The sequence below is a fragment of the Chiloscyllium punctatum genome, chromosome 7, assembly GCF_047496795.1.
Source record: "Chiloscyllium punctatum isolate Juve2018m chromosome 7, sChiPun1.3, whole genome shotgun sequence".
Classification (NCBI taxonomy): Eukaryota; Metazoa; Chordata; class Chondrichthyes; order Orectolobiformes; family Hemiscylliidae; genus Chiloscyllium; species Chiloscyllium punctatum.
Window position 1 is genome coordinate 103,540,939 of NC_092745.1, and position 12,322 is coordinate 103,553,260.

Sequence of the window (12,322 nt, forward strand, 5' to 3'; positions counted from 1 at the left end):
TTATATTCCTTGCAGTACTCTGTAAATCTGTAGTACAAAGATAAACTGTAGAAATGACTATCAAAATATTTCCAACATTATTGATGGCAAATTTTTTAAACACAACATATTTAAGTTCCATTTGGTCAAATGTGTATCACCTGAGGAAGACAAACTGCTGTGAAACTTCAAAGTGTTTACGAGCCTGATGTAGCACCACATAGAAATATACATTTGAATTAAGGTCATTTGTTAAAAGTAAGAATCACGCAGAAGCGATATAGTATTATGCGTTTAATTACTCTATTTCTATTATTCTGCAGAAATTGCTACTAACATTATATTGAAGCTAACTGCACTCCTCTAACATTATTACTTTTCCCCACAGATACTGGAGATAATAAAATCACCTATTCCAAATGAGTGGACACACAGCAATAATATTCAAATTTGGACAAATTGAAACTAAGTTGACAATATTACTTAAAGGGGCTTTTAAAATGCCATTATGGGAAATAGAAGGGTTGCAAATGTGCAGTTCTAGAATTTGGGTTGCTGCTGGTTATTGAAGCTGAGGAGAGATTCATTGACCACCAACCATGTTAAACCCAAGCTGGGATTACATAGTATTGCAGTTGGGTGGCCAATATGAAAAAAGGTTTAATTTTAAAACATTGACTATCTTGTCCATTGAGCAGAAAAAGAAAGCTGTCATGATCAGAGAAAATCCATTTCAATGTTTCCTGTGGATTTGCTGTTTTTCTCCATATGTAAATTAGGCTGTAGTGTTACATCATTCCAATACAACAATGTGGTTGTAAACAAAAGTACACATTTTGTGAATGAATACTTGTGGCACAGACCTTCTCCTGCTGAGACTACATATTGGAAAACCGCAAATACATATTTATGATTTCCCATTCAGGAAATATAGTGCATGGTCTCAAATAATAGCAGTTGAACTGGCAGCTGTTATGCTGTATTCAAACATTTTGATTCAAACAGTGTACTGCAACCATGCAAAAGCTTTTCTAAACTTCATTTAACAAGTTCCCAGCCTATTCAGTTGACCACTCTTAAATTTAGTTATTAGGTAAAATGAATTAATAAATTAGTTATGTTTTTTCAAGTTAGTTTTTTTTCCACAGTTCACATTTATAAATAGCAGTTTTAGCTTATATTAATGTGAACCGTACAGCATTATAAAATTAATAAGATTGCATTCTGACAAGTTACCTGAAATAACTTGGCGAGACACCTTTAGATTATGTTGGAGTATCACAATGCTGGAATGTTTGTCTTTTATTTTTAAACAGGTCAATGTTCACAAAGTGCTGCTTGTCCCATCAATTTTAAAATTTGAGCATTGTTTGAACACTATTGAACAAAGCTCTGCACTCAAATAACTTTGCTTGTCAGAAAATCATGCAGTCAGATAGAATAGCTCAACAATGTGTACCATAACAGTGCCATTACTAACGATAAATATCTTGCTGGCACTCAAACAATGAAAGCATGTAAATTCACATGTACATCTCCATTTTCTTTGATTTTATGCTGACTTTATTTGACAGCTGTGGGATTGAGAATAGATGTTTTATTTTTCAAATGTTATTCTGAAACCAGGGTGGTTCAATTCTGGAAAATATGAAAATAAGATTCACAGTGGAGTGGGTCTTATTCTGTTTCATCCTAGAGACAGAACAGACCTTGATTCTCTTTGAGGAGACTGTTTCTTAGTGTTTTATAAAGCAAAATTTTGAAAACTAATCGTAGTGCAAATTGGCGACTATTATCAATGGATATATTTCCAATGTTTGTAAGTTATTATATATAACAATAAATATGGAAAATAATAGAAGATGCATATATTTCCAACAAAAAGGACCAAACCATTTCAGACAGTCTCAGGGTTCTGTTCCTGACTATATTCGTAAGTCAATTCGTACACAAGTTCGAACACAATATAGTAGATTAATCTGTTTGGAAGTATGAGCGAATGGTCCCATGTCAGATTCTTAAAATTATTGGAATATGGTATCTCATTCATCAGTACAAGTATTTCTGAGTTGGATGTTTGTAAATTGGGGATCACATGCATTGGCACGAGCATGCAACAAGCAATGTGTTATCAACATATTACACCATAAAATATTCTTATTACCTACATGTTTCTCTATATTTGCCAACCAAAAAAACCTGAACCAATGAAACATAGACTGGCAGTAGGCTGATCTGTTTCACTTACGCTTCTCCGCAAATGTAATTTGTTCTGAGGATTATTAAATGCACATGAGCAAATATGATTCTATGAAATAATAAACCCATTATTTCCATGAACTCTCCACCAGGTGTTTTTATGAGCCCAATGTATCACTTAATACTTTCTGGCTCAGAATGCAATATGCAAAGCGATAAACCGTAGTGCTGGTTTCAATTATATATGAAATTGAGTTTCTATTAAGAAGATTTTCATTCATTGCCCTCATTCTTTTATTACTGAATTAGTTTAAATGAAGATAGTTGAAACCCAAAGGCCTAGCCTAATTCTTTGGGTTCAAATCTCACCACAGCTGCTTCATTTAATTCTATTCAATTTATAAATCTGGACTTAGTAGCTGGTGTCTGTAATGGTAACCATGATATAATTGTTGCAAAAGCCTATCCTATTCACCAATCCTCTTTAGGTTAGAAAATATTCATTCTTATCTGACTGAGCCTAAATATAACTGTTGATGTGTGGTTGACTCTTAACTGCCCTCTGAAATGGCTCAGCAATTCAATTAATTTGAGGACATTTACGATGGACAACAAATGCTAGCAATGTCAACAACCATGAAAAATTTAAATATCAATATTTTCCTGAGTGATCTCTGAAAGGCACTCACCAATCTTTCTAAACACTACTCTTTCTGTAGTTGACAGCATTAGCAACCGTAGCACTGATTAACCTCTTACATTAATAAAAATAGGAAAAGACAAGTTGAAATTTTAGAAAACCTGATCTACAAAGATGGCTTTAATGGTTTTCTAATGGAACAGATATGCTGTACATTTTGAGTGCATAAGTTTCCATATCATAGTGACATAAAACTAAAGGTTAAACTGCAGCATAACTGTAGCATTTTGATGTAGTATTTTTTAGAAGAGTTGGTCTCCCAGTATTACAATTGGTCACAATTGAATTAAAATCAGTGCAGAATCATATGTTGAAATGCTTTAGGTGGTTTGCTGAACTTTAAGGAATGAATTCTATTGTCTCTCTTAGTTAAAATCACGACATGCTTGATTGCACACCAGTCAGAGCTGTACAGCCACTCAGCTCTGCTTCAATTTTTCATTACAATGGCTATTATCCAAAAGGTCCTTGTCCCATCATAACAATACACAACATAGGAAGTCTTATTCATTATATGCATGTATAATATCCTGAAAAAGTAGATTGTAAGTCATTTTGAATTTATATAACTACAAGGGAGTCTATTCTCTTCAACATGATTCAGTGAGGAGAAAATTATCTTTAACTTCTTTCCAGCACTTCTGACACAATCCAACTTTTTGCTACATAGCTGAACTCTGTCGGGCCAGAGGTATACTGTTGCTTGTACATTGTTAAATAAATGTGAAACCCCCACGGGAAGGGCATCTGCTTCTTCTGCCTTCATATGCTTAGGAATTGGTATGCCAAATTAATGCCTATGTCTGTTAGCATTTTAATACATTTGTAAACTACTTGGCATCAGTGAGCTTTTCGTCACCCCCACGGCCAGGCCCAAGTTGTTACTTGGTGTCAGGCTTCCCTGATTGGATGATCTGATGAGGCAGAATAATGTGCTGTCTACCGTAATAATTTTAATTTTGCTTACTTAATTTTTCTCATTTTCTGGACAGACAAATACTAAATGGAAGATTTTAAATCATGACTATTAGCCATCATACACACCTTTTTCATACACCTATTTTTCATGGGTCTCTAAAAATGTTGTGTAGGTTTGTAGCATTTTGGAATGATGGTGGGGAAGAGGGGAGGAATGTGAGATGGTGAGAGGATTACAGTTTAGCCTGCTCCATGCCTCACTGGGCAAACACAAATGTACACTTTGGAGAGGAGAAACCAGGCCCTGGAAGTTTGGTTGATGTCTTTACTTCTCTTTAGTCCCAGGTTTCTGAGAACAGGCAGCACAATTGTTGATTCACCATGGATTGAACTCAGGACCTTATTGAGCTCCACAGCTTATGTTCACATTTAGTAGCAAATTTATATGGCAGCTGCTCAGCTGGATAGTGTGCATGCAGAATAATGACAGCAACTTGGATTCAAAGCCCCGCCACTGGTGGAGGTCATTCTTATGGCCTACTGGTCAGTTTGCTCCATATTGATGTTATGATGTGAACCACAGTCAGCAGTGTATGGGTGATGAGGATGCTACATAGAGGGAGCATATTTATAACCAAATGAATGCAGAATATCATCAGCATTATTACTGAGCTACATTGGTTTCATAGTCACAGACATCACATGAAAGATCTTGGTATTGTGGGTAATGTCACTACACCAGATATTCTGGTGTTCTGATCAAATTCCATAACAGCAGCTGGTGAAACTTAAATTCAATTGATAAATCTAGAATTAAATGCTAATCTCAGAAATGGTGACCATGAAACTACTGGCTTGCTATGTAAAAATGCATTTAGTTCATTAATATCATTTAGGGAATGAGATTTGCCATTTTTCCTTGTTCTGGTTAATGATTCACAACAGATCCACAGCAGCAGGATTGACTTTCAACTCTGCAAATGGCGCAGCAATGAAAGGAAGGCAACAAATATTGGCCATGTGGGTAAAATCCACATCCCATGAAAAAGCAAATAAAGTAATTATAATTCAACATTTTGCAGATTAACGTACAAAGTTTATCATTGCTGTAACTGGTCTCGGTATAAAATCATTAATTGGCAGACATTAGTATAAATTGATATTAGATCAGGCTACTTCATCTTGTTGCAGAAGGATATTTGATCATTACATTATATAGAGTAACTCAGTGTCAAAACATTTATTATGTACGCTCCCATGTATAGACTGCCCAGTAAGTATCATGTGCAAAATAGCTGTGAAGTGGCAGAAGTCCAATTCACTTCACTGAAAACTAACACTAGACTGTTCTTATTGAAGTAGAAACCCTGCACAAACTGACATTTTGGATAACATCACCAATTGCATAGTGCTAACAAGGATCAATATCCAAAAGAAATACTTGTCATAACCTGCTGTAGCCTAGCCATAACTTATACACTGAATTTGCAGCACAAAAAAAGGTCAGTCAGTCCAAAAGAGCAACGCTAGCATTTATACTCGTCATGGGTGTTTTCTGACTCTATTTCTCTTTACCTACACTGTGCTTACATCTCTCTATTGCTTTCCAACTTAAATATATGCTAATTTTCACTTTAAATGGATCAATACTCTGCTTTGTCAACTATATGCAGCAGCAATTTCAACGTTTGCACCTCTATGTGGAAATAAATGCCCCCCAAATACTACATAGGATTTGGTGCAGCTACCTAACATTTGTGCTGCTTGTTTTGGCCTCAAACACAGTTCAAACATTGAATATTTTCAATGTTGATAATTTTCAACATTAATAAACATTTTTGACACTGAGAAACATAGGAGTAGGCCACATAACTCATTGAAACTGCTGCATCATTTAGTATGATCATGGCTAATCGAACAGTTCAATTCCTTCTACTCACCACATACCCGTAACCCAAACACTGGTAATCAGAAATCTATCCAGTCTCTCTAGCAAAGACTGAGCCTCCACTGCTCTTTGTTCATCAACTCCTGAGTAAAATAATTTTTACTCATCTCAGACCTAAGTGGCGTGTTGTTTATTTTTAAATTGTACCCTCAGTTTTAGTCTCCCAAACCAGCATTGACCCTGTCTGTCCTTTTAAGTATTTTGTAGTTTTCTTGAAACTCCAGAAAATACAGGCCCAGATTGCCATATCTCTCTCCATAGTACATTTCTGCTTTCCCAGGAACAATTCAGGTTAACTTTTGTTGCATTCACACTATGATAATAATAGCTTTCCTAAGATAAAGAGTCCAAAACTGCAAACACTGCACCAGATGCAGTCTAAACAAAATCTTATACAATTGCAGCAAAACTTCATTACTCCTGTACTCAAATCCCATGGAATAAAGGCTAACATTCTATGAGTCTTCCTAATAGCTTGCTGCACTTGCATATTAACCTTCGGTGATTTATCAACTATAACACTAGGTACCTTTGTATATCTGCATTTTTGAACTGCTTACCATTTAAGAAATAGTTTGCACATCTGTTTCTTCTGCCAGCGTGGATAACCTCACATTTTTTCACATTATATTCCATCTGCCATGTTCTTGCCCATTCACTAAGCCTGACAAATCCTCCTGAAGCCTCTTTGCATCTTCCAGGCAACACAAATTCCCACTTAGCTTTGCATCAGCTGTGAATTTTTGACCCACCTCCAAATCATTGATAAATATTTTGCACAGATGGGGCTCCAGTAGTGACCCTTTCAGTGTCCCATTTGTTACAACTAGCCAATGCAAAGCTGACCCATTTATTCCTATTTGTTTGCTGTCTGTTAGCCAATCATTACCCCATCCCAGTACATTAACGGCAATCCCATATGTGTTAATCTTTCCAGCCAGGCTCCTATGGGAGACTTTATCATTATCAATATTGTTAGGAACATCTTTAAAAAAAAACTTCAAGTCCAACAAACACAATTTATATTTGAAAATCCATGTCGACTCTTCCAATCAGATCACTATGAACCAGGAGTTTATTTATCCCATCTTTTATAATCGATTCTAGCATTTCCCATAAGACTGATGTGAAGCTAACAAGTCTGTATTTCCTTGTTTTTCCCCCCTCTGTCTCCCTTCTTAAATAGTGGAGTGACATTTGCTACTTTCCAATTTATGGCAATCATTCTCGAGTTATTAGAATTTTGGAAGGTGATCACCAATGCATTGACTATAATTATAGTCACTTCCTTCAAAATATTGGGACAAGGACCATCAGTTCCTGAGGATTTGTCAGCTTTCAGCCCCATTAATTTCTCCTAAACAATTTCTTACTAACACACGTTTTGTTCAACTCCCTTTGTTCTCCTTGGCCACTCGGATTTCTGTTACTGGAAAATTTCTTGTATCTTTCTCAGTCACTACATATATTTAGTTTCTGTACCGTTTCTGTAGTCTCCATTATGAATTATGACACACCTCGCCAGCAGGTGGGACTTGAACCTGAGGCTCCTCAGGCAGGAACAGTACCTCAGAAACCTTCCGTGACCACTTTATTAAACTATTGTATAACTGTGTTGAAATTTCATTCAGCGCCCCTCTTAATACCTCTCCTGGGATAACTGCATCCTCTGAATTCTGGTAGATCCGAGTATTTTATGCACTTTGTCCAGTACTTCATTGTGCTTTTTTATATATAGGGGCAGAACTGTACACAGTAGTCCCGTTTATCCAGGAGGTAAAAACAATGACTGCAGATGCTGGAAACCAGAGTCTAGATTAGAGTGGTGCTGGAAAAGCACAGTAGGTCAGGCAGCATCCGTTTATCCAGGAGTTTGTGTGAATTCATCTCCTGTTTCAATAGTGGAGAGACATTTGCTACTTTCCAATTTATGATAATCATTCTCGAGTTATTAGAATTTTGGAAGGTGATCACCAATGCATTGACTATAATTATAGTCACTTCCTTCAATATATTGGGACGAGGACCATCAGTTCCTGAGGATTTGTCAGCTTTCAGCCCCATTAATTTCTCCAAAACAATTTCTTCCTAATACACGTTTTGTTCAACTCCCTCATGTTGTTTATGGCCTCACCAACTTGCATTGCTACCTTTAACTGTGTATTCTGATGTCTTTTTCACTTCGCCCTCTGTAGTTTACACAAAGTTGCTTAATTTGCACGCATAGCGTCCACTGGGACCACCTGATTGTTGGATTTCTGCTGTCACTGTGCATGCGGATTGCACTAATGCTGTCACACTTGTGTTTCACAGAGGAACGAGCATCAAGATATCAGCGACTGGCGAGTATATTGACGCCCTGAGACGCGAGCGGTTTCCCGCGGGTTTAAGTTCTCAAATACTGGAGCGCAATTCCTGTCTGATGTTACACGGGCGCAATTCATGAGCCTGTTAGCAACCCCTCGTCTCTCCCATGATTTGAAGAACAGCTCGCCAAGTGGAATGGGAAATCTAATTATCAGAAAGCCCTTTTTTTTCTCTGTAACTGTTCTGTCGAATACTCCGAGCAGCAAAACTTTCTCTAATCCAGCTTCTGCCCCTTCCCCATCACCTCCCCCCCACCTCCCCCTCCCCGATATGAAAGGTGACCTGCAGGGTGACAAAGTGTTTCGGCAACAGTGTTATCTATTATTATCAAATTATCTGTTTGGGTGGGGGGGGGGGGGGGGGGGGGGGAGGCCATTAATTATAAATCACGCGATTACAAAGAGGTAATTGGTATAATTATCTCCATCCTCTTTAATGTAGTGTGACTGATGCGTTTTTTTGTCGAATTTAATCAGGCGATTTGTTTCGTGTTAAGAGACATAAATCCGGTTAAACTCAAACTTTAATTGCATAATTACTGAAGGATATCTCTGTTTCCCCCATTGATATTGATTCATTCTGCCCATCCACCAGTAATCTGGTTCATGTAGTCCTCATGCACAGAACCCATATATCAAACTCCTTTTTTCCCTATATTTATTCAGTATCGATGCGTGGATGCTCATTCCTTTACTTAAAACAGAAATATATATATATATATCCATTTAAATTGCCTTTATGTACATGCATATATAAAAATGCCCCTACTGTGGATATTTGTGCCTTAAACTGCCTTTTATTGATTCAGTAAATCTGCATATAAATGGATGCCTTCCCTGTGTCTCCCGGGGGATTTTGAAGAATGAACGCATTTGCTCTAATCGCGGGCAGTGTGAAATGCCGAACATCAGTGATGTCAAATAACCCTAATAGATTGTTAAAATGTCTCCGGACATGTCGCACAGATTTCAGCTGAGACAATTATTTTAAAAATTGCCCATACTTAGTTTAAAATGCAATTCAACTGCAGCAAATTCTCAGGAACAGATTTCTCTGCGTTCAGAGTTGTACAAAGTTAAGAGCGTGTATATCGTTGTAGGTGCGCCTAGCTATATTGGGGAGAAGGAAACAGAAAGGTTGATTGATAGGAACGGGGCAAGTGGCAAAGGAAGAGGAGTAGTTTATGTGGCAGAAGAAGGAATAGGGGTAAAGAGGGGGGAAATTCTAGAGGTTTGTACTTGTTAACGTGTACAGGTATTGTTCTGACAACTGCTATCCAGGGAATTGGTTGATACACAAATTACCCGTGCAGGGGGTCAGGCGGCGAGCGCTTTTCGTGTCAGAACAACAGCACCGTAGAGTTAATGTACAATGATCAGCATCGGAGGTAACCCAGAAGGTAGCCATCGAATACCACAATGAGGCATCGAGATCAGAGTCATCATAAATAAAAGACCCATAATAAATTAAATACTAAAGATTTATTAAATAAATGTAACATTTTGTTCGTGTCTCAACCTGTAGTGAATCTACTCTCCCCCGTCGCTCACTCCTCAGTACCGTTACCATCACTCCCCCACATTCAGTAAGTGATGTATTTGGCTTGTGAAAGAGGAATCGACATTCCTTTGCAATACAAGATCGCGCATCTCCGTACAAACTAAATGTCGACGGTGCAATTGCAGAATTGGGTCGTACGTCTGTTTTAACAACAGATTAGAAAGAAAGAGAACTTTCTATCTGCTGCCTTTTCTTCTTGGAGTTGATCATCTCTTGGTTTGTACAGTGTTAAAAGTTTGGAGTGGCGGAGCTGCCGTAAGGGGTCCTTGCTGCGGGACATGATTATATATTTATTACTGTCATCTACATCTGCAAAGGCAAATCTAACGACAGCGACGATCTGGAACCAAGTGTACAGTTATCCTAATCGAACTGCATAAATCAAAGCGAGCGAGGAAGAAATGGAAAGTAGGAAGGTGAGAGAGGACAGCGAAGAGAGGAGAAATGGAGGTTCTTTTTTAAAAGATGAGACATTTGACTTTATACATGACTATATTTTATTAATAATGGTTCATTATTTGGATACACAACAGAATGTATTCATTAGATGCTGCATTATTTTTCTTCACTGAATTTTGCAGCTCGGTGCCTAAAGATTATATAACATTTGTTATTTGCGTGCTTATGTTTACTTTAATTATGTGCATTAATAATATAAATTGGTTAATTGCTAACATTAATCAGAGCGCGTGTTCATACTTTACATGACAAAATAAATGCACCAGATCAAAATCTACAAATACATTGAAACAGTTGTTACGCATTCCAAAGGATTTGTACGTATAATTGGAACATTGGTAACTTTAGTTTAAATAATTACGTTGCGATAATTAAATCTTTTTAGGGTGTAGCTTTAGGGCAAACGATATTCAAATGTACTAATTATAGTTAATTGAGATGTTTTCTCGCTGTCAAAGTGCGCTAAAGAGTATAGAATTGTTCACCGTCGCTCCAAGTGAAACTGAAAGCAATTATATTCTTACAGTAAAATCAGAAACTCGTGCAACACAAAATATTTCTTAATTGCTGTTAATTATTAAACAGTCAAATGGGCCTTGATTACATATTAGACAAGTGCAAGCAAAACTGCGCACGCTTTAAAATCATGATTTATAGAAGTGCCATTGTATTCGATTTAATTCAGAACGCCGGGATTTACCATTTACATGGGTTTATTCTGTTCCTTAAGTCGCTGTACATCGAGAGGAAACTAATTATTTATGGACACTTGCTAAACAGTTTAAAAAATTCATTGAAATGAGATTTACAGCAGCGCCCAGGAATGTTGATTACTTCGACAGAGGCGATTTCTAAACATTTACTTTGCTACAAAGTAGGCCAGCGTTCAGCAGTCACCTCTGCATCGGGATCATTGCCGTAGGGGCGAGTTTGGCAAGATTTATTAGATATTCCTTAAAATATGCATCCTGATCCCCATTTGGCTCAGGACCTAATAGAAGTGGAAATAGCTTTCGACTGCAGTGCGGTTCATTCATCATCCTCTCTGACACCAGGTTGGTTCTCTCCCCCCACCCCACCCCCCCCCCCCCCCCCCCACCAACGTCCCAATCCCCCCCCCCCACGCCCCTATTTGCTGATCATATATATTCATTCTTCGAAGACAGCTTAGATAGTTCTTAGGAAATTTGCTCCTCTCCTCGTTATTTCTGTTCCAATGTCTCTTTTTCCAGTCTCTGTACATAGCCCTCACTTTATCATGTTTTCTATTTACCTTACTGCCATACTTTGATTGAACACCTGACTAACTATTGCTATCTCCATCACTGACCAACATCGTTGCTTTTATGCACACTAAATTAATTTCCATACACCTAGCTCACCAGATGTCAGTTATATTGAACAATTAGCATCTGTCTACATCTACACAAACATTGTAAATTAATACATCTTATGCATTTATGCCGATGTTTATTAAACTTATTCGGAGTTTTTGTACATGCGTAAATTTGATACAATCTCGCTGTCTTCCGTATTATTGCACTATCAATACTATTTTATTTTAAATTTTCTTTTTTCGACTTCATTTTCTTTCCAGATTTGGTGAAACTTCCTGCACTACGCCATCGGTGAATCGTGTCCCTATTTTCGACTTGATATCTTATCGTGTTCTCTAGCTTCTCTTTATCATTTTTTTCTCTCTGTTTCCTCCTCACCTGTCACATGCGTGTGCATTATCTAAAGCATTGAATTAAAACAGTGTCCCACCCTCCCAATATGTCCCCATTTTGCCTAATGGTCGAAGGGCATAGTTAATATGAAAGTGAAGCTCCTGGTCTCTCCTCAGACAAAACTGATTTTTTTTTTAAATATAAAGAAACAGGGCATTAAATGCTACTTTGGCAACAGAGTTGTTACAAGTACATAGGTGTTCTTTGAAGTGCACTATGACGGTTTTGCCAAGCTATCACAGTCAAATCTGACCCATCAACACCTTTTCAGCTTTTCGTCTGATGCCTGTCTGTATTCTGCAATTTCCAGTCGGCCAAATTATAACTGAAATAATAATTCACCAGCGGAGAGTTAGTGAACTTTTTCTAAGTTCTCGAAGAGCCTGTGGTGGTCCCGTAAAGGAACTGAGTGAGATAGGTAGATGGAAGATTCTATCCCATGTTGTTCATGATCAATTATCA

The 12,322-nt window shown here is 37.5% G+C and overlaps 1 protein-coding gene across 2 annotated transcripts in view; it reads right to left on the reverse strand.

The window, feature by feature from the left end:
* The window catches only part of dmbx1b (diencephalon/mesencephalon homeobox 1b), a 54,293-nt gene that overhangs the window by 40,495 nt on the left and 1,476 nt on the right, over nt 1–12,322 (reverse strand). The gene's annotated exons all lie outside the window — the stretch shown is intronic.